Below are 23585 nucleotides of genomic sequence, written 5' to 3' on the forward strand. Positions count from 1 at the left end.
TAAGTACACCATGATGATTCTGCGTATACTAAAGAACTTTGTGATTTATCAAAGAAAGATTAAATTGTATTTAACATAAAAAATAAAGTAGGAAAAAAAAAAAAGAAATACTTTCTCTCATTGACTTTCCTGTTACTTCCATGCCTGACCCTTCTTAGTCTCCTTGGCTGTTCTGCTTATCCCCCCAGTGTCCTAACAATAGGGTATCCAAGGTCAGCCCTGGACCTTTCCTATGGCCATACTCACCTCAAGGCTTTAAAGGCTGTCTGTGTCGGTGGAACCATCTCTATGTTGATGGCTCCCAAATTCATATGTCCCACTTGAATGGATCGTTCTCATGAGGGCTAGACTGTAATAATATTATTAACAATAATAACAGCAACCAAAGTGACTAAAACCCGCCTGTTGACCACATGCCAGGCCCGTCTGAAGCACTTTACGTGATGGGCTCATCGATCGTCATCACATCCCTTTGCAGCAGGTACGTTGTAATCCCCATTTTACTGATAGGGGGACAGAGACAGAACGCGTGTGTGCTTTGCAACCCACACTGGTAAGTGGTAGATCTGGATTTTAAACTGCAATCGATTTGATCTACTAGACAGAAATTCGATACCTGTCCATGCAGCATGTTTTCATGATGTGTTCCTCGAGACCGAAATCTGAAAGCCATCTTTGGACCATTTCTTTCTCTTGAGCTCCCCATTTCCTCTCTTTGGAAGTCTTTGTCATTTCAGCTTAAAAACACGTCTTGGATCCAATGACTTCTTTTCATTTCTCCGGCCGTGACCTAGTCCAGGGTTTGTCTACGTCGGCACTTCTGAGCTGTGGGCCCGGGTCATTGTTTGGGGGGCTGCCATGTGCGTTTTTAGGGCGTGTAGCAGCATCCCCGGCCTCCACCCACAAGATGCCAGGCGCACCCCGCCCCCCTCCAGTCATGACCATCAAAAGTGTCTCCAGACGTGACTGCCAAGTGGCCCCTGGAGGCCTGAATCCACTGAGTCCAGGTCCTCATCCTCTCCTCACTGCACTACAATAATCTCCTACCTGGACTTCTTGTTGCAAATGTTATTTGTATCCTTCTTTTGTTGTCCCCAAAACAAACAGAAAATGGAAGTAAGGTAATTATTATTCTTGTCAAAAATGTCTTATTGCTTTCTTATTGCATTGGGAAAAAACAGTTTAAGAAAAAAATAGCAGATGTTTGAAAAGGCTCTGTGTGATCGAGCCTCTGCCCGATTCCCGGTCTCATCTCCTCTCATCTTCCCTGGGCCGCACCCACACGGACTTCCCTCTGCTCGTCGGTCCGTGGAGCTTCCTACCAACTTGCTCTTCTCTCCGCCAGTAAGCCTGCTGTTCTCCCCACCTCTCGATGTGTCACACACACACACCACGTGCCACACACATCCACACTCACTCCATGCATGCGGTCACACCACACGCCACACACATACCCTCCTCACACCACGCCTACCCTCGCCTGTGTTTCGTAACAGTGGCTCCTTGCCATCCTTCAGGCCTCTGAGAGACCTCTAGTTGTTCTCTGCAAATACCTTCCCGTGGGCCCCTCCTGTTATTGTCCATGGCCGGCCGCACCTGGCTTCTGATTTTATGTCACTCGTACGTTTATATTTATTGGTATGTTTTCAGTCTCCCCTGTAAGACTATAGGTCCCATGAAGGCACAGGCCATGTCAGTCTTGTTTACTGGGGTGTTCCTTTTTTTTTTTTTTTAAGATTTTATTTATTTTGTTTGCTAGAGAGAGACAGCCAGCGAGAGAGGGAACACAAGCAGGGGGAGTGGGAGAGGAAGAAGCAGGCTCCCAGCGGAGGAGCCCGATGTGGGGCTCGATCCCAGAACACCGAGATCACGCCCTGAGCCGAAGGCAGACGCTTAACGACTGAGCCATCCAGGTGCCCCTGTTGGGGTGTTCCTGATGCCTGGCACGGAAAGATGCAGCCCGTCACTCAGGGAGGCTGATGAATGCACGGCACTTAGAATGGTTGAGTAAGTTCAAAGACCTCCCCCCAAGCCCCAGGAGATGGAGCACCGTGCAGTCTTGGGAATACTGATGTGAGGGAGGGAGAGGCATGTAGCCACGACCGGGAGATTAATCAGAGCTGCCATGGTGTGCTTTGGAAAGAAGGAAATCCTAGCTGGGCTACCACTGTGCATTCTCGAGCTGTGAACTGGTCGGTCCCAGGTCAGCCTTATTATTTCTGGCCCCAGTTACCCACTACTGGCTAAGTCCTTGGGTAGCATGGTTTTCCCCCTTTCAGTTTGCGGTTAGTAACTTGGGGGAAGTACCCCATTATTGGTTCTGCTGGGCCCCGTGGGCTGGGTGTTAGGAAACAGGAATTAAGCACAGCTCCCTTGGAGCCATTTCAACAGCTGTGGTTTGCGAGGAAGTCCGCCTCCCAGAGCCGGCTTCAGGGTGGAGGAGATGCAGCAAGGACAGTGGTTGGGGACTTCCTTCTCGGAGTGCACCTGTAGCTTCACCCTGGGGAGTGTGTGTGTGTGTGTGTGTGTGTGTGTGTGTGTGTAAGCGTGTGTGCACATGCACGCGTGTGCACTAGCCATATCTAAAGCTAGGAGACTCTTTACACAATATTTAGCCCTCTCTTCTCATTTAATAGAAGGTAACTGGGGTCCTGAGAAATTTGACTTAGCTCATGTCACATAGCTAGTTAGTGAAAGAGCTGGATTCAACTAAAGGTCGGGTCTCCTTCTACCATATCTGTCTGGAAGTTTCATTTCTTTTTTTTCTTAAAGATTTTATTTATCTATTTGACACAGAGAGGGAGGGAGCGAGCACAAGCAGGGGGAGCAGCAGGCAGGGGAGAAGCAGGCTCCCCGCTGAGCAGAGAGCCTGAAGACGACAACGTGGAGCCCAATCCCAGGACCCTGGGATCCTGATCTGAGCTGAAGGCAGACGCCTCACCGACTGAGCCACCCAGGCACCCCTGGAAGTTTCATTTCAAAACATAACGTGTGTGTGTGTGTGTGTGTGTGTGTGTGTGTGTGTGTGTGTGTTTCTGATTAAAGAGTAATATGTAGACGAAGATTCAGAACCACCATCCTGAACGCTCTGGGTTGGCTTAACCCTTGGAAGAACCACTTGCAGCTTCCCCTCAAGGGGCAGCACTTGTCAGCACCCATTGCCAGAGGGGGCCTATCTCTGGGTGAAATCCCAGCCTTGTCGCCGACCTCACCTTAACCCTTGCCTCCGTACCCTGTTGATTTCAGCCAGGACTTATTAACCACCAGCGGGCCTACTGGGGTTCCTCCTGCAGCCCATTATCCATGATCCTGCTTTAGCCACCTGGTCAATCCCGGCCATGACCCTAGACCCCTTCACTGGCCTAGTTCCTGTTTGTTCTGAACACATACGAGCCATGCTCCATACCTGTGGACCCAACCAACCCATGAGCCCTTCTTATGAAACCTTGCCTATCAGCCCAGAGCACCCCTCTGGACCCACCAAGAAAATACAAGAGCCCAGACTGACCCCATCTTCCTTGGTTAGCCTCCCCCTTCCCTGGAAATACTGAGAGGAGGGAACACCACACAGGGTCCCAGCTGGTTTGTTTTTATTTTTCATTGATCTGTTTTACAACATATTAAATTCTGTGAGCCACATCAAATTTTTGTTGGAAGTGTCCAAAGGGATACTAGGTATGAGCACAAACGATGTATTTACTGTGCCAGCATTGGGCAGAAGAGACCAAATAATGTGAGATACGAACTATATTCTATAGCCCAAAGTGGGTCCTTTGAGATAAGGGTTTTTTTTTCTTTCTTTTTTTTAATTTAAATTCAATTAACCAACATATAGTACCTCTCCAGTTGTTGATGTAGTGCTCAGTGATTCATCAGCTGCGTACAAGACCCGATGCTCATCACATCACGTGCCCTCAACGCCCGTCAGCCAGTTACCCCATCCCCCCACCTCCCTTTCCGCAACCCTCAGTTTGTTTCCTGGAGTCAAGAGTCTCTCATGGTTTGTCTCCCTCTCTGGTTTCCTCGAGATAAGGGTTTTTTCTTACGTGCAAAATCAGCCCCTTTAGAGATCTGATTGGAGAGAGAGCCATACAAGAAGTGACTGTAGATTTGTCTTTTTTGGAGGAGATAAATATATGATGGATGCTCACTATTTTCTTTTTTCTTTATCTTTTTGGTTTTTTTGGCTGTTGCCTTCTTACCCCCTCTGGGGGGATTTCCCCGCCCCGGTGTGTTTTGGTTGGTAGAACGCTGTGCCCTACCTCCTCTTACAGAAGCTGAAAGAGGGAACTTCTGAGTTCTGGCAGCGTGGGCTCGTCGCCCCCACTTATCCAATCAGATGCTCCTCTGCGGACATGGAGTGTCTTGATCATGGGTAGGGAGCAGGGACGCACAGAAACAGGTGTATCAGAACTCCAGTGACAGCCGGAGGAGGCGGGAGCTACCCCAGAGCTAGTAGCACAGCATGTGCTGAGCAAGCGCTTCCCAGGACCTGATCCTGCTGGTGCTTCCTGTTCCCTGTAGCCCCAGAAGGGCTCCAGTTTCTGCATTTCCCCAAGCCTCACTCTCCTGCCTTCCCGGTGACTCTGCGAACGTCCCTAAACCCTTCCCGCAAATGTCTTTTCTGCTTCAGTTCATCCAGAGTTGATTTCTGTTGCTGATGCTCGGGAATTCTGGATCATACAATATAGAGGAGGTGACTTAACCCACAATTCTCAATGGCACAGGGAAGTCACCGGCTTTAGAAAAAAAAATTCAGGGGCGCCTGGGTGGCGCAGTCGTTAAGCGTCTGCCTTCGGCTCAGGGCATGATCCCGGCGTTCTGGGATCAAGCCCCACATCAGGCTCCTCCACCGGGAGCCTGCTTCTTCCTCTCCCACTCCCCCTGCTTGTGTTCTCTCTCTCGCTGGCTGTCTGTCTCTGTCAAATGAATAAATAAAATCTTTAAAAAGAAAAAAAATTAAAATACAAACAAGCAAAAAACCAGAGAGGTGCCTCTATGATCTGTGCTGTCCAAGGAGAGGAGAGGCGTTGTGGGCACCGATGGCTGTTTATCCTCAGATCTGCATGACCACAAAGATAAAATTAATTGAATGAATGAATGCATGAATGAGTGAAATCATTCTTCAGAGCAATTTAACTCATCTTTGAATTTCCTGCCCAGGTGGAGAACTGGAGTCGGAAATGACTGTGCCTCCTCCTCTGAATCTTACCATACCATTTACCTAAGAGCGTCAGTCTTCCTCAGCGGCACGAACATTCTATCTGATCACTGTCTTGAAATGCAGAAGAGAACCAGATTCTGGAAGTCCTGGTTCCTTCAGCTCTGCTTCCTTCACATATTCTGGAAGAATGGCAGCAGAAAAGGGATCAGAGGCAGCCACAGACCCTGGTTGGGGGGGCAGATGAAGGCAGAAGAGAGATCGATTTGCCTCTGGTTACTTGAATCACTGGGACTGCCTGGCACTGGGCTTATGTCATATTCACGGATCAACCCAGTACTACTGGAAAGCTCCTGAGTTAGATGCCAATTCCCAAATATGACCAAACACGTTGCAGAAGGAACGTTAGATCGTCTGCAGTGCACCATCTGGACGCCCTGTGCAATGCAAATTCTTCTTTGAGACCTGGTGACCAGGTGAGCAGACTCCTTGACCCCATTTTATTCACAGGGGACATTTTACACACCCTCCTTTTTGTGTGTGTTGGTTTGGTTCGTTCTATTTCGGTGATCTTGCAATGAGCCTGCATTTCCAAGTGTTCTAGAGCGCCCTTTCTCTAAAATCTAAGCCGAGATAAGCAGAACTTCCAGAGGACAAGAAAGCATTTCCTCTTCCGGAAAAGGAAGGTGTGGTGGATTAAAGAATTTTTCCATCCATTCCTCCAGGAAGGCCGGGGCAGGGCTGCTCATCAGCTTTGAGAAGTTTTAAAGGCGCAGACTGCTTGCTCCACATGCTGCCCCCTGCCCCCCAAATTAAAAGCTATGCACACCTTGGTGGAGGGGAAACCTGAGGGCGTGTGGGATCAGTGTTGGAAATCAGCAGGGAACAGGCTTGATCTTGACAGTAAGGGTGTGGGGGAGTATCCTTAACTAATTCTGAGTCACCAGGAGACCGATTTTCCAGCAGGGGGAGGATCGAAAGAGGTAGGAACACCCAGTTCAAGCTGCTTCAACTTGGTACATTGCAGAGGGCAGCCTGATGGATTTTGCTGCATCGCCGCGTTCTCCTTGTGAACACGCTCCCCCCAGATCAGTGTCTTCAAGGAGCTGCCTTGCACGGATCTGATGGAGGGATAAATATACTTGTATCTAACATAAAAATTTGAGAACTTTCGTCTTCAACTACTCGCACGTCAATCTCTTGCTATGCCTCACGGGGTTGGGAGAACAAGAGTCAAACTCACATAGTTACCCGCTCCAGAGAAAATCAGGGCTCATCTTTGGGTTATACTGTTCCTGCCCAGGGGGTGACGCTAAGACGGAACTTACTGGGCCACCGTCTTGTCTTCACGGTGCCATATTCTCTGAGGATCTGAGAGTCTTATTTTAACCTCAGAAGGGTGTTTTCCTCTGTGGACCGAAAGTCTGAGATGCAGAGAAGGATGGACCCTGAAGGGTCCCGGTTCCTTAAGCTCTGCTCTCTTCAGACTTTTGGGAGGATGGTGATCAGAGGAGGGATGGGGAGTGAGAGGGTGTTGGAAGGGGAGCAGGGAATCCCCCATTAGGAGTCTGTTTACGTACGTGGTGGCCCAGACTCACGGAGATCTGGGTAGAGACAAGGGTGAAATAAGACTGTTTTGGAAACTGTGGTGAGCGGGAGGCGATGAGTCAGTGCTTACTCTCCCCAGAAAGTGATATTGCTCACTGGGGAGGCTTCGGGGCAAAGCTGTACATGGATCTGGAGGCGGAGCTGGAAAAGCAGACTGGCACCCGGGAATTTGGAGGGAAAGCTGGGGGGTGGGGTGGGGAGACTGTGAATGAACAAAACGGGGAGGGGGGGAAACACATTGGGGAAATAGTAGTGAAAACGGGTGCCCGAGGTGGAAAGAGCTGTCAAAACAGAAGCAGAACTCCTGCGTTGTCCTGATAGTGAAGGGAGATTCGCAGGTTGTGTGGGAAACCCACAGGCGTTTATTTCATTTTCTTCATGCTTCTAATTTTAATTTCATTTCAATCCAACGTGTGTGGAATAATTGTGGTTTAGAGCAATGTGGTCTTGGGAACCTCAGGGCTATACTTAATGTCCAAGTTTAGGGTTTGGCCAAACATAGCCTACCTGGAAATGGTCCTTTATTTATCAGTATCTGAAATAGAAGCTGGTGCCGGTCTCACGCCCCCTCCGTCCCCGGGGTGCTGGTGAGCCTGGCCTTTGCCTGCTCAGGCCTTGCAATCTCCGCTCCATTGAGATCCAACCCCCTTGCCCCGCGACGATGCCCCTCACCCTGGCCCTTCTCGAGGTGTCGTCCCGGCTGTCGGCGTCTGCATGTCTGTGATTGATGTTCGGAGTGGAGCGGCAGGGCGTTCCAGCAACGAACGTGTCAGCAGCTCCGCTCACTCTTCTAAACATGGGTGATTGAATAGAGCTCAGTTTTGAAATATCCACTTTGCTTAAATTGGATTTCCTGTGTGCTCAAAGGGAAGAGGGAGGAGGAATCCATGTGGTTTGGGAAAAGACATGTCCCCTTTTCCCACCTTGTAGTCATCAACTACAGTCACTACGTACTCTATCTACCCCCAGGCCCGAGCCTTGAAACGGAGGAAGGAATGGGCTAGAATGGAGGGTACCACTCACTATCTCAGTGGCTCAGAGGCTATTGAAAAGAGTGGGTTGGATTCACCTCTGGAAGCGGTGGTAGGTCACCCCCTCATTTCCCACACGTTCTTGCTGTCACAGACAAGACTGGGAGAATGCTCCAGTGTAAGGTGTGCCTGCATCAGGGGAAATCAGGATGATCCCTTGGGGGCAAGACGAAAATACTAGAACCTATATTACATTTCTTTTAAATTTTCTACTTGTGGGGCGCCTGGGTGGTTCAGTCATTAAGAGTCTGCCTTTGGCTCAGGGCGTGATCCCGGGGTCCTGGGATTGAGCCCCACATTGGGCTCCTCCGCTGGGAGCCTGCTTCTTCCTCTCCCACTCCCCCTGCTTGTGTTCCCTCTCTCGCTGGCTGTCTCGCTCTCTGTCAAATAAATAAATCTTTAAAAAACATGTTTCTACTTGTGTATGTCTGGTACAATGTGCATTGTACATGAGTATATTGGCAAATGTATTCTGTCTATCTGTCTATCTATCATCTGTCTATGTCATCTGTCATCCAGCTCTCCATCCTATCAGGAGGTACCTTGAGCAACATTTTGGAAGTACAATTCCTGGGAGGTTCTATCTCAGTAAGTTTCAGGGAAGGCCAAGGAAACCATAGTTATCTGACTCATTTATTTTCATTAAGGAATCTTTTCTTAAATGTCACCTTACACGAAATCCTAACGTGTACAACAGATAAGGATGGGACCCCTCCTCTGAAGGAGGCTGGAGGCAAGGGCAGGGGATGGCCCAGCCTTCCTTTTATTCCATCTGCCCTCTGCTCTCCTTGATCTGCATAAACTCTCACTTGGAAACCACCATGGTAGTTTCTGGAAGATGAATCTTTGGAGGCCAAGGGTTCCATGTTTGAAACTGGACTAACAGGACATGGCCCCACATTCTCAGGTTTGATGTGGTAGATAGTTCCCACTAGCTGGGTCCCCCCCTCTCAGTCTGTTCTTCATGCCATGTGCTAAACACCCCCTCCGAGCCCAGGCTAGGTGAAGGGATGGACACTTAGACTCCCTCCTGAGGCGCCTTCCCCAGGCCGCTTCCCACCGTCCCATGACTGCTTTGTCTCTTAGCCACAGGGACTTCCCCCAAGCAAGCAGTCAGTACTCACGGACTCACGAGTGTTCAAGTTCATTGCAGAGGGTGACCAGCTCTGTAGCAAGCATTTCTCTGATCTTCTTTCAGATTTGCAAGGAGCTCCCTCTGCAGAAGGAGATTCTGCTTAAACAAAATGCAGTCCCATATCCTGGGGGCACCTCGCCTTTTTGCTGATTCAACTATGCTTACATGTGCTTATGATTTCTTTTCTAATTTTGCTGGTGTAGAGATGGCCTATTTCCCAAGGGCAGTTCGCACTGTCATTTATAGAGCTACGTTGTCTTCACGAATAACCGTGAGTGGCAAAATTGCCTCACAGAATGAGGGGGGAAGGTGGGGTGTGGCAGATACAGAGACACTACCCAGATCCCCCTTCCAGAAAGGGCTCCCTGCCCAGCTACTGGGATGGTAGCTGGCTCACAGCCTCCTCTGTGAGCAACGTTGGAGCCAAAGCCACACTCCGTTCTGAGTGGCCCCAGTCAATAGATGAACAGGGCCGTGGAATAGAGACCTGGCCGTTTCCGCCCAAGAATGACTTGGAGCCAACAGGTGATCTTGCTCTGGGGCCAACAGAGACAGTGTCCCGAGCCGGTGGCGTCCTCACCACCATGCCTGCTTCCCCACATTTTCTCACAGGTGCTACTCGCCCCCCAAACCTTATGCACGCCTAACTCTGTCTTAGCATCTCCTCCCCAGAGAACTGGAGGCTGGGGGGTGGGGGAAGGAGGACACAATGCGAACCAAATACAGATGGCACCGTTCTCTTAGATTCCGAAGTCTACAGCTCCCAGTGCCTGGGCGTGACTAGCCCCTGGGGAGCCTCGGAGTTATTGCCGGGGCTCGGCAAACACACACACGTGCTGTGGCCTGAATACATCGTATGTTTACGTATTTTGAATAATATATGTGCTGTTTTTCAAATACATGAATACAATACACTAAAACTTACTTTTTTAAATAGTGCATTTTTAGATCACTGGACAGCATGAGTTCCACGCGCACGCGCGCGCTCACATCGAGGGAAAGTTTTTCACTGCAAAGGAGTCCTCGTGAAAAGGGCTGAGAGATACTGTTTTAGAAGATGCGACCCTCTCAACTGGGAATTTCTCATTTAACTTCTAAGTAAACTTTGAGAAAATCTGCCTGATGCTGTGTTGAGGAGCTCTAGGCTGACAAATATCGAAGCTGAGGGGTACGAGAATGGCCGATTTAGAGGGGAATGGGGTATCGTGTGGCCTTTCGGTATAATCTCAAGCCTCCTGAAAACGTGCTTGCGTCCTATCAACCTGGGACCTTGATCCTCCTGTTCACAGAGACAACGAGGCAAAAGTATTTGGCTTGGGTTAAGCGTGTCTGTTTGTTTTGGGACAAATCACCATGCCCTAACACACAGTAGTCATCTTTCAAGAACAGGTACCATGCGACTTTGGATTGCCCATTTGGCTAAAATCCTCCACCTGCAAAAGACCAGCCATCCCGTCCCACACAGAATATGGAGACTCATTCTGCCAAAGGAGCATAGATTGTCCAAAGTCACACAGGTAAGAGACACACAACTTTCTTTCTTTCTTTTTAAAGAGGTACTTATTTATTTTAGAGAGAGAGCGTGCATGCATGAGCAAGCAAGGGGAGGGGCAGAGGGCGAGAGAGAATCCTGAAGCAGACTCCCTGCTGAGCGTGGAGCCTGACATGGGGCTCAATCCTAGGACCCCGAGATCATGACCTGAGCCAAAATCAAGAGTCAGCCACTTAACCGACTGAGTCACCCAGGTGCCCCGACACGTGTCTTCCTTAATGACAGATAGGAACCGAACTATGGATTATGATTTGAAAGTGGTCAAGAGTTACGGGCTGTAGCAGTCAGGATATGCTAGACTACGTTGCTGTAACAAATAACACAAAGATATTAGTAGATTAACATGAAGGAGGTTAATTACTTTCACCCAAAGTCCATTATAGGTCTGGGTGGTTCTCTGGGACATCGCATGGTACCTCCGGGATCCAGTCTGCTTTACTCTCATGACACCTCCATTTCGACAAATGACTCACAGTTCCCACAGCAGAGGGAAAGCATGCTGGAAGTTCTCTCACTAAGAATTAAATGCCTTAGTCCATATGTGACCCACAGGCCGTTGTCACATGACCCTGTCTGAAAGGACAAGACAACTGCATAAAAGAAGCACCAAACAGCCCTACCACACCAGCCTCCCGGAATGCCAGAAAATTCCGTTAGTTATTATTAGGGTAAATTTCCAAAGTTCCCTGAAAGTCTTGATTAAGTTACTCTCACCCAATAGCATATTAATCATGAATTAGCTTATCAGCTTTGGTTTAGTCGCTAGTACTTTGAAGGAATGAACAGCTATGGGGGAAACACACTTTAAGATCCCTTGTTATAAAACCCAGCCCAGGGGCTGACCAGGCAGAACAGCATTGTGTGGAAGACACTGGAGAGGCCCTGGTTCTGGGGAGGAATGGTAGTTGAGAGCAGTGAGTGTCTGAAGACTTTCTAAGAGAAGAAGGGGCATTGAGAGACGGTAGAGCTGCCGATGACCAACTTCCCGGCACTTACCAGCTTGCCCTGGGTTGCCTATGTGAGCAAAATACCTTTCCCACGTCTGTGGGTGTCATTTGAATGATACCAAGTCTTATCAAACCTTTGATCTTATGTTACTCATAAGATCTTCTCCTACCTGCCCTCCCTTCCAGTCTCTGAACACCACTTTGAAGAGAACATGTTGTTAGCCTAGGCTAACATTGGGCTTCCTGTCACAGTTGGGTGTCTGCTGGGCTGGGCAGACCGACATGGCAGAAACACACACTGCAGAAGGAAGTCGGGTTTGGTTCCAGCATGAACTGATTAGATCCTTGACATTTTCCAGGCTGCTACTTCTGGTGGCCTGGCACACACAGGCTGAGGTAAACAGCCAAGGCCGGGAACTTTGTTAGCATTTTTGAGCTGAGTGTTTACCCAAGTCCTGTAAGCCATCTGGGTCTAGGGGATAGACTTGGACATCTTCTCCTTTGAGTTCTTACACCTTTTCACTCTGAGCTGAAAATATTTGTGAAGAGCCACTTCTGCCCGTGGTGGGTCTGAGATGTTTACTCTCATACGAGCAAGTGTTACAAATGGGGGTCAGATTAGAACAGAACAAAGCCTGAGGGTCTGGCCAATGGACTCTAATGGATTTTTTTTTCTTTAAAAATGGACTAACAGGCATGTGACTTTCTAGTCTGGGGTATGACTTGGAGTCAGACTGCTTGAGTCCCTCGGCTGACTCAACCACTTACCGATTATGTGGTTGTAGGCAGATTACTTAATCTTCCTGAGCCCCAGTTCCTTTATCTTGAAAACAAGGACAGTTGCATCTACTTCAATAAATTTGAAGCCCATAGGGGGCACTCGGTAAATAGGAACTGCTCTTGTTTCTGTTGTGCTCTAAAGAGATTCTGGGAAAGAGGTCTGATAACTCGACACCTATGACCACCGTTGTTATTGTCAGTAATAATCCTACAAGATGGAACGTGACATACCAGCACTTACTTCAGTTTCCATACCCATAAAATGGGACCAAGGTTGCTGGCTTTTCCTTCCTTATGGGATCTTGAGATGCACCAAATTAAGTAAGAGAGGCCTTGAAACATCAATCTATCCTACGGACATGGGAGATCTTGCCCAGGCTGGGCAAGGGAATAGCAGCAGTGGCCCTGGCGGCGGGAGGGGGTCATTGCCCATCTCGCACCACTTACACTGATGTTGCCGCTTCAGGTACTGTGACGGAGGAGCCAGAGGCTGTTGGGGTGGGTGGGGCTAGTTCTTTCTGCACGGCCTGTGACAGGGCCCCGTGTTGCTGAGAGCACCGCTTGTTGATGTCCAACACCTCTCTCATGGAGTCCGAGGCGCTTTAGCCAGAGGTGGTCGATCTCTGAGGTCAATGCCAGAGGCTGCTTTCCAGCTCAAGGACCGTAGGACGAGCAAAGCCAGATCCTACAGCAGCAATACGAGAGACTGTGGGGGGGGGGGGCAGACTCTCCTTCCCTCTCCTATCTGAAGGGTTCTTTTGAGAAGAGTTGCTGGGCTGCCCCTGATTAGGAAATAGTAAGAAGCTTACATTCATAGAAAAAGGAAGGGGGAAAATCACCAAGGCTTTCATAAAACCCAGTGGGTCACAGCTCCGGTTGAAGGGGGAGGACTCATTTTTCTCTAAGTGGAAAGTATTTGGGCTGGGATGTTGGGGTGGAGGAAGTGGAGGGAGAAATTGACCTTCTGTCCAGAGCCAGACAGAGATTTACATATACAGTAAAATATTTGAGGTTCTCATTTGAGGGAGAGTTCTTTCGTTCCAAGCATAGGAAAACCAACTTTGGCTAATTTAATAAAAAAATAAATTAAAAAATACACACACGCGTATCAAACCACACATACATACATTTTAGAAAGCCACGGAGTAGCTCACAGAGTCAAATAAAAGGCTAAAGACTCTGGCTTCGTACAGGGCAGGAAGCTGGGAAACTTGGGTCGGAGAAATGAACGGACTCCCCATTAGCCAGAGGTCCCTTGTGTCACTTTACTCAGGATTCCTCTTCCCTGGGGAGAGTTCGTTTGGTACCATGGCACCCACCTGACCCGCAGGAGCTGAGACACCTTGCTTCAGGCTTTGTAAGGACGGTGAACGGGATGCTGAGCAGGCCATGGCGCGGAGGTCTCCTACGGTCTCTGCTTTTTATCATCAGCCTCGTCACTATAATTAGTTTCCCGAGGCTTCCTCGATTTGTATTCGGCCAAATGGTGTTTCACAGCACCCTTGATGAAATTCGCCCATGTGAACAGTGGATGACAATCTTCTCTGCCCTGTCTCTCTGGCCCACCTAGACAGCCGGTGCTCGGGCCCTCCTGAGGAGGGCTACCCGCCTCGCCTTGCTTCCTCTTTAATAGCTCCACGCTCTGGATCATAGAAGTTTGGGCCTCGAGGCCCCCGGTTGCCCAGCCTAACCGTTGTTTAAACAGCAAACTAAAAATAAGTGTCCCCAGGACCGTTCATGTTGGCAATGACGGTTGGGCTGCCACTTCACCACAAAGACACTTGTCATTTGGGGGTTTGGAAAAGGGAAACACTTAAGTACTAGTTTATCAGCCAAAAGAAGCTACGACAAAAAAAACACAACACCCGTCCCACCCACAGACTTCTGGTCAGAGTATCAGCTTACGGGGGGAAGTTTAGCCTGTTATAAATGAGGGGCATAGCGATGTTGCTTTATTTACGCGTTGGCGGGGGGAAGAGGGGATGACGTGAGACCACAACAGCTGCCTTTTGGAAGTTTCCAGGGAAACTTTAAAAGAGAACAAAAGTGTTTTTTTTTAAAGTAGAACATTTGCAAAATACAGAGGAACAAAGAAGAAAAGTCTGCAACGATGCGCTATATTAATATTTCCGCGTATCTCCAATCCTGGCTTTTAGATCAGGAGGAAAAGCTTAGGGGTCGATGGCATGGTGCTGACCCTGACTCCTTTCCTGTCCTATCTGCTTGCACATGGGAACGATGCCCCAAGTGAAGGAAAAGTGTCACAAGGACAGCTACCGCGACGATGGGGGTTCATGCACGCCATTCACAGACCTCCTCTATGCACTTAATTGTAATGTGAGGCGTTCCCCGTGTTTTGGAATTTCTTGGCCAGTGCCATTATAATGGCTTTATAATACGGAAGCAGGCCCTGGCATTGGACATGAAGTATCACAAGGAGTGCCTCGATGGACATCTTTGTGCGTAAACCAGAGCACCGTCTGCCCAAGAAGAGGCCAGCCTTGCCACCTGTCAGGTGTGAGGTCTCTGCACCGTCCCCGGCTCTCTCCGTTAAAAAGCAGTTCTTAATTGAACAAAGCCTAATGATTCATTTCAGAGGTCATTTCAACCCAATTTTTTTTCGCTCTTTCCCCTCTTCTCATGTCTCTGGAAGTTATTTCTGGATTGCTAGCAAGCATACTGGAAAATCAAAAAGAGGACAAACTTTGTTTTAGGTACTTTTGGCTAAGTAATAGAAAACCATGTGATGCGGGATTATAAGAGCCAGGGTGAGATTTATATAAGAAAAGCAGCCAAGTCTAGGTACTGCCTTTAACAATACACAAAGTACTCTTGTATTTTCTCAAAATACAGTTTACGTTGCTATTGTTTCTGTGTTTCCGTTAGGCACCAAGTAATTGTGTGCATGGCAATAGCAGTAATAACTCCTATTTTAAGGCGGAGAGAAGAATTTATAAGCCCACGTTCTTTTTCCTCTAAAAACATCTCACCTTCTTCTCCTAGCAACTCCTGGGGGCCCAGATACTGACGTTATTCCTCTTTCCTACTTCATTTAGCTCATCAGCTCTGCCTGCCTTTTTAGAGTATCTACCAGAACAATGTTCAAAGCAGTAACAAGAACTAAGGTTAACTGAGTGCCTACTGTATGCCAGGTGCTGGTCTGAGACTTCCGGTGGATGGATTGATACATTTAATCTTAGCGGAGGGAGGATGTCTAATGCAGATTCAGTGGGAACTTGTGAGGAAGTGGCAGCCACGGGAAGAGGGGGAGGAGACCATCCTGGCATGGGTGAAGGGCCCCGCGTATGGAGGAGCGTGGCCTCTTCTGCTGTGGCTGGGGTTAGTTAGAGAGCAGGAACGTGGCATCGAATCCAGTTGAAGGCATAGTAAGCAAGAGAGGAACAAGATGAAATGCTTAAGAAGACCACATTTTCCACGTGGAGGTAGCTTGCAGGAGAAGTGGGGTGTGCTCGGGAGGCGCTGTTGAGGCAATGGATGGTGGTAACCAGCCTGGACTCACGGGCTGCTGGTGGATATGGACAGAAGGAGATGGACTCAGGATGCATTTTGGAGATAGAATTGACAGAACTTGCTGGTAAAGTGCAGAAAGGAGGTAGGATAAGGGAGTCACAAAGGCCAAGGGCTGGGTTTCTTTTCTGAGTACCTAGGCTAAGGGGGGTGCCCTGTTCTACGATGTGAAAACCTGGGGGAGTAACCGATTCAACGGTAGGGAAATGGAAGGTTTTATTCTTACCTTCATTTGCCAAAATTGACACACTGGCCAAAAATAAGGAACACAAAACTAGAAGCTTTAACTTTTTAGTCATTTTGGTGTAGCAGGAGGAGACCAGACGGAACTAGGACTGGGTGCAGACAGACATAGCTAGGACTGCCCTTGCAAGTTGCGTGGCTTCAATCAAATTCCTCGGCCACTCACCACTCGATGCTTCAATTTTCTCACCTCCGAAAGGGAATGAATATCCCGCGAGCCGCACCGCTGTTGCTGCAATGTGCCTACAGCTCCCAGCCCAGTTTCTGGCACATATAACGCCACTTACATGTTAGTTGTTGTTCTTTGAAATAACCTCCACGAGATAATGCTGTAAGATGCAGTAAATTCTTCCTTGTGGGAGTCCTGTACATGCCTTAGTCTGGGTGACAGGTTATGATCTGGATAAAAAGCACCTGGAAGGCAGTGGTGCCCCCAGATGTCTCTTTAACTCGCTGTCTGAAGTCCCACATCTCAATGTTTCATTCCTTTGGCAGAAGGCTTTTTTCCTTACTGAAATACCCAACCTAATTATTTATTATTATTATTTTTTAATCTTTATTTTAACTAGACTCCATGCCCAATGTGGGACTTGAACTCACGACCCTGAGATCAAGAGTCACATGCTCTACGACTGAAAATGCCAGGCACCCCCACCTTTACTGAAATACCAATGGCCTTGAAAAAGAGAATTGTTCAAAGCGTATTTGTCAATAATAGACAGTCATCATAATCTAGTGATTAAGAACGTGGATTCTGGAACCGGGCTGCCTGAGTTTGAATCTCACTTTTGTCATTTACGAACTTTGTGACCTTGGGCAAGTTACCCGACTCCTTTGTATCTAAGTTCCCTCATCTGTGACATTGGGACGTTAATGATTCCTACCTTATGAATCACTAAGAGTTTTAATGGAGCTAATACATATAAAATGATGCCTGAAATATTGGAACCATTATATAAGTATGCACTGAATAAAATACAAAGAGTTAAGGTGTTAGATGACTTTGAGGAGGTGGGAGGAAGGCAGGGCAAGGCAGGGCTAAGGGGTGCCGGGTCTCTGAGAAAACCAAAGTATGACACTGGGGCAATCATGACAGGAGCAGACAGCTGACTTTCGTACTTCTCAGTTTTGTCTTGTCGAGCCCCCAAAGAGAAGATCCCGGCACGGCCCCCGTCCCAACGAGGACAGTGCAGTCTTCCCTTCTCAGAAGCAGCCGTTAATCCAGGGGGGACTCAGGCAAAGTACCACACCCTTCTGCTGTTGCTGCGGCCGTGCACAGAGCTCTCTGCGTGGAATCTCTACAGGACTTGGCAAGGTGTCCTCTACCCGCTTGATTTGGCCCAAGTGCGTGACTTCCTATGGCTTATCAAGGTCTTGATGGAAATCTGGCCCCAAGACAACTCCTCCAAAGCCTCAAGCGATGGTCATCATTTCTGATGTTATTCGAAATGGACTGGAGAGGCCAGGAAATGTGTAAGTTTCCTTTCCTGTCATCCTCTCTTAAAGGAAAATGCCCGGTGGCCTGTTCTATCTAGATGACTATTGGCTTTTATCATTATTCTCCAACTGAGCCAAACTCAGGACAGAACCTTTTTAGAAAAATAGGGCAGAAAAAAGGTTGGTTAGTGAACCCCCGAACTCTAGCAGAATCTAAGGAATACCCCCCGATGTTGCCAAGTGCTGTGAGAATGTGGAGAAACGCGATCACCCGTACACTGCCGGTGGAGTGCAAAATGGTACGGCCACTCTGGAAAGCAGCTTGGCCGGTTCTTAAGAAGTAAATATGCAACTGCCGTGCCACCCAGCAATTGCACTCACGCCTATTTATCCCCGTGAAATGACAAATTAACTTTCACACAAAAACCTGTGCTCCAGTGTTTATAGCAGCTTTATTGCTCGTATCCGCAAATTGAGAACAACCCAGATGTGTTTCAATGGGTGAATGGTTAAACCAACTGTGGCATAACCACATCGTGGAATATTACTTAGCACTAAAAAAGGAACTAATGGCAGGCTTGCCTCAAAGAGAGTCAAATGAATATTTTGGCTCCCATTGCATATGAAAGTTGTGTTTATACTACACTGTAGTCTATTAAATATGCAGTAGCATTATGTCTGAAAAACCAATGTATATACCTTAATTACAAGATAATGTATTGCTAAAAAAAGTCCTAGTTATCATCCGAGCTTTCAGCAAGTCAAAATCTTTTTGCTGGTGGAGGATGCCTTGCTGCTGACTGAGCAAGATGGCGGGTGCTGAAGGTTGGGGTGGCTGTGGCAGTTTCTTTAAGAAAATAACAGAATTTTACTGCATCCATTGACACTTCCTTTCACAAACGATTTCTCCATAGCATGTGATGCTGTCTGATAGCATTTTACCCACGGTTCAACTTCTTTCAAACTCTGCCGTTGCCTTACCGACTGGGTTTATGTAACATTCTACGTCCTGTGTGTCATTTCAACAATCTCCACAGCATCTTCCCTAACAGCAGGTTCCATCTCAAGACCACTTTCTTTGCTCGTCCGTAAGAAGCAACTCCCCATCCATTCAAGTTTTATCCTGAGATGGCAGCGGTTCAATATGACAATAACGAAAAAGATGGAAATATTGTGATAAATACCACAATATGACACAGAGACATGAAGTGAGCAAACGCTGTGGGAACAATGGCGCCAATAGTCTTACTCAAGGCAGGGTTGTCACAAGCTTTCAATCTGTAACAACAACAACAACAACAACAACAAAAACAACAATAAATGAGATATGCTTATGTTGACACAAGCAACAACTTGGATGAATCTCCACAGAAGCATGTTGAGTGAAAAAATCCAATCCCCAAAGATTATATACCGTGTGATTCTATTTATGTAATTTTCTTGAAATAACAAAATAGTAGAAATAGGGAATACGTTAGGAGCTGCCAGGGGTTAAAGAAGTGGTTGGGTCAGGAGGTAAGTAGCTGTGGCTATACAAATATAATATTCAGAATCCTTACAGTGATGGAAGTCTTCTGTATCCGGACTGTATCAGTGTCACTATCCTGGTTGTGATATTATGCCATAGTTTTTGTGAGGTGGACCCCTGGAAGAAACTGAGTCTGAGTGTAAGAGAACTCTCTGAATCTTTTCTTAAAACTGGATGTGAATCTATGATTATCTCCCAATAGAAGCTTAATTTAAACAAAAGGACACAGGAGAAAGACTGTTAACTATCCCCAGACTCACCTTGAACTCTAGCAAGACCTAAATAATGCTCTTCAACTTTCCCATATTCTCTGCTCAAAGGAATTTCTAGTCATAGAATGACTTAACCGGATGAGAAGTCAGGCAAACGGATGTGTTCCTTGCCACACAGTTAGGTCTTCAGTTCACCTACTGTTTATTAGGTCACTCATTCTTTCAATGAACTTGAATGGTGCCCCTCCTATGTACCCAGGACTGTACTAGGTGCTGTGGATACAGGGAGAGAGATAATAGACTCTGTCTGACCTGAATGGAACTTATGTTAAACGAGATCATTTTATGCAGTGGTAAGTACTAAGGAAGCAGAACAGGGTAATGCAGACAGTGTTAGGGGAGGGAGACTCTTTCGATAGGAAAGTCAGGAAAAGCCTTTCCTAGTAAGTGTTTTGATCTGAGAGCTAAATGATGGAACAGAGCCCTAGAACTGGGGAGAAGAGCATTGCTGTCTTACCTCTAGAAAGGTCACTCTTGCAGCGTAAAGAATACATCAAAAGGAAGCAAGAATAGAAGTGAGGCAACCACGTCATGGGCCATTTTGGTGATGGTTTCCTCAACTAAGGTTTAGCAAATGGAGACAATGGCACCCCTTGCTGGGATGAGAAAGCCTATGAGGAAGGAGGGACTAGGTTTGGTTGGAAGAAAGAAATCAGAGTTTGGTTTGGTCATGCTCATTTCAATATGTCTGATGTGGTACATTGGGCCACAAACATTGCGCGGGCTCCTTCTTTTTCTCAGTCCCCCCAGTGCTCCATCAGCTCTGTGTCACTCTCCCACGTCCAGACTTGAACGGTGTACCACCCTGTAGGGCGTCTTCCTGCATGCCAGCAAGGGTTTAGGTTATGCATACCGGAAGTATGGAGTTAGCAACCTGAAGGTGAACCATGAACAAGGGGAAATGGGAGCTAAGAAGGAACCCGTCAAAGTCTTCATTTTTCCCTCTCCTATGGACTACTCAAGGGTACAATATCTTCAGACACCTCTTCCTGAGAAGTCCCCTATGCTGAGTGAACACAACCCCCGAGTGACCTGCTGGGTCTCTTGGCAGCGTTCTGAGGTGGAAACCAGGATGGTAACACAGCTCATCACATCACATCACACCTTTGCCTCTTCTCCTTTTTTCTCCTACACCCAATACCTAAGGACTTGCACCTCTCAATTAAACTGTCAGAATCTTAATCGTTCCCTTGGGCTCTGTTTTATGGAGGACTCAATTAAGACAACATCCAAATGGAGATGTCAATTAAGAAGTTAAAAGTCTAGAAGGAAGGAAGCCAGGATTGGAACTACTAACTCGCGAAACATCAGAAGGTGCATAGTATTTGGGACCATAGGAGTAATGCAGTCACACTGAGAGAGAGTGTGATAGAAATATGGGTCAAAGAGCAAACCTGAGGCCCTCCGAAGCTTCATGTTCAGGGGAGGAGGTGGGTCCAGCTGAGGAGAATTGAGAAAGAATAGTCAGTGAGGTAGAAGAAAATCTGAGGCACAAGAAGGGGAGAATGTCACAAGAAAAATGGGAACAATCGGGTGGGTCAAAACTAGCTGAGGGGTCTAGTAATGTGTGAGAGAGAGGAGACCATTGGGTTAGGTGCCATTGAAGTGGCAGGTGGCCTTGATGAGAGCAGTTTCCATGAGGAAGCAGGAGTGGAGTGGGTCGAGGAGACAGGGGGAGATGAGGAAGTGGAAATAGCTAACATCATAGACAAGTCTTTGAAGAAATTTAAATGGAAATGGGGAAGAAGTAAAGTGGGTAAGAGCCTGACAGTCTGCTTGCTGGGTGCTAGAGCTGGAAAACGTGTGTGTGTGGGAGAAGCATAGTGACTGGGATGCCAGAGACCTAAATTCTAGTCCTTTCACAGCTAAGGAGGCCCTAGGGAAATCAGTTCTCTCCCTGGGCATTAATTTCCTCGTTTGTCAAATCAAATATCTCTTGGATTCCTTCTAGCTCAGAAAAACTACGTCCTGTGGAGACGTTGAAGCTGACAGAGAAGGAACGGTAAGTGGGGGAAGAAGGATCCGTGAGAGGAAGGATTAACTAAGATGATGCGTGCAAAGCACTGAGCACAGTGCCTGACATAATCGGAAGAACACTTATTATTAGAAGTAATAGAGTAGTATCACTAGCAGAAGCTTGCAGAACATTGTGGAGCACGGCTCCACCGCGCAACAGGACAGGGCCCTTTGGATAAGAAGGAAGGAGGGGAAGTAAGGATGGCCCGGGCCGTGCCTGACACGGCAGTGAAGACCGCACTAGAAGTGACTTGGGGAATGAAGTGTGGGATAGACCTTAGGATGGCAGCTCAGAGCTGGTGCCTTGGGCGATGGGAGGCTTCATCAAAATGGAAAGACATTTTACTTTAAAAAATGCTTTCTACCCCATGTAAAAGTAAGGTAGGGATACAAAGAGCCAAGAGTAGCCAAGACCACCTCAAAGAAGAACAAAGCTGGAGGACTTACTCAGCTAGATACCAAGATTTTTTATAAAGCAACAGTACTGAGGACGGTACGGCATTGGCATGACAATAGACAAGTGGGCGGAACAGAGTCTAGAAACAGAGCCATGCACGTACAGGCACTTGATTTATGAAAAAGGTAGCACCTCAGAACAGTGGAGAGAGGACAGGACTATCAATAAATGGTCCTGCATCAGATGGAGAGCCGAATGGAGAAATAAGAATAAAACTCAACTCTTGCCTCATACCTGGGAAAAAATCAGTCCTCTGTGGTCTGTAGATTGTAGATGAAAGCTTCTAGTGGGTAACATAGGAGAATAGCTCTTAAATGCCCATAAATCGGACATAAAAAAATACTAGCCATGAAGAAGAATATTTATATATTGAAATTTATTAAAGTTAAAAATCTTAGTTCAGGGGCGCCTGGGTGGCATAGTCGTTAAGCGTCTGCCTTCGGCTCAGGGCGTGATCCAGGCGTTCCGGGATCGAGCCCCACATCGGGCTCCTCCGCTGGGAGCCTGCTTCTTCCTCTCCCACTCCCCTGCTTTGTTCCCTCTCTCGCTGGCTGTCTCTCTCTGTTAAATAAATAAATAAAATCTTCAAAAAAAAAAAAATCTTAGTTCATCCAAAGATACCATTAAGAAGGTAAAAAAAAAAAAGTCAAGTTACAGAGTGGGAAGGATACTCTGTTAACTGATAAAAGGCTCAAATTTAGAGTATATCAAGAATGCTTACAAGAGAAAAGAAAGATACCTCATTTGAAAATAAACAAAAGACCTGAGTAGGTCCCTCACAAAAATAGGATGGCCGATGAACGCATGAAATGGCGCTCAGCTAGTCATCAGGGAAAGAAGAATGAAAATTATATTGAGATATCACTAAACACCCACGAGAGTGAAAATAATTAAAAGGATGAACAATGCCAGTGTTGGGGAGGATGTGGGGCAACTAGAAAACAAACATTGCCAGTGGGAATTTAAAATGATACAGCCAGTTAGGGGAAAGTTTGACATATCTGCTAAATGTAAACATAGTGTGTCCAAAACCTGCCCAATCTATTCCCGGATATTTATCTGGCAGAAATGAGAGTTCATCAAAGACCTGCACAAAAATGTTCTTTGTGACATTGTTCATAATACCCTCAAGATAGAAACAACCCAGACGTGCATCAAAAGCAGAACAAATAAGGACACTGGTGTAGTCACAGAATGGAATACACACAATGAAAATAAATTAACCACCGCTACCCTCGATGCTTATAAATCTCACACATACAGTGTAGAATGAAAGAAGCTATTTGCAGAAGACTACATACTGTCTGAGTCCATTCATATACAGTTCAAAACCTAGCAGAATTCATTTGTGGTGTTACCAGTTAGAATAGTGATCCTCTTAAAGGAGAGGGCAGTAGCAGGAAGGGGTGTGAGGTGAACTCTGGGTGCTGGTAATATCCTAGTTCGTGACCAGGGAGGTGGGTACAAGGGTGCGTTCTCTTTGCAGTAATTCCTCAATAACTCACTTAAAGTTTGTGCACCTGTCTGTATGCTCTACTGAAAACAGATGGTTTATTTAAGGAAATGAAATTCAAGGGGTAACACTCATTTTAATAAATGACAAAATGTTCCTCCCCTCCTTGTTTCCGACATCACTCCCCCATCCACATTCCCCACGGCGTGGACTTCTTGTTCTCACCAAATGAGTCCGTCACAATGGAAAAAATTGAATGGATCTTCACAGATTCTTTTTTTAAGTGTAATGTCTTTGTAAGGTCTTTAAAAAACACTACCTTCAAATAAAACCACCAAAGCTTGTCCTCCCTCACTTTATGGTTAAGAATGCTGAAACGCTGGGTCCGGGAACAATACTCATCGTGCGATCGGAGGGCGAATGTGGATCAGAAATTC

At 47.1% G+C, this 23585-nt stretch overlaps 1 long non-coding RNA gene across 2 annotated transcripts; it reads left to right on the plus strand.

The window, feature by feature from the left end:
* Positions 1 to 59: 59 nt before the first annotated feature.
* On the plus strand, positions 60 to 22107 carry LOC130544694 (uncharacterized). Of its 2 annotated transcripts, XR_008961158.1 has the most exons (4): positions 1767 to 2007; positions 5164 to 5637; positions 9873 to 10452; positions 21174 to 22107. It is a non-coding gene; the product is annotated as an uncharacterized LOC130544694 (long non-coding RNA). The 2 variants fall into 2 exon arrangements; XR_008961157.1 differs by lacking the exons at positions 9873 to 10452; positions 21174 to 22107 and having other exon boundaries at positions 60 to 2007; positions 5164 to 6343.
* Positions 22108 to 23585: the final 1478 nt, after the last annotated feature.

This window comes from Ursus arctos, unplaced genomic scaffold, assembly GCF_023065955.2.
Source record: "Ursus arctos isolate Adak ecotype North America unplaced genomic scaffold, UrsArc2.0 scaffold_23, whole genome shotgun sequence".
Lineage (NCBI taxonomy): Eukaryota > Metazoa > Chordata > Mammalia > Carnivora > Ursidae > Ursus > Ursus arctos.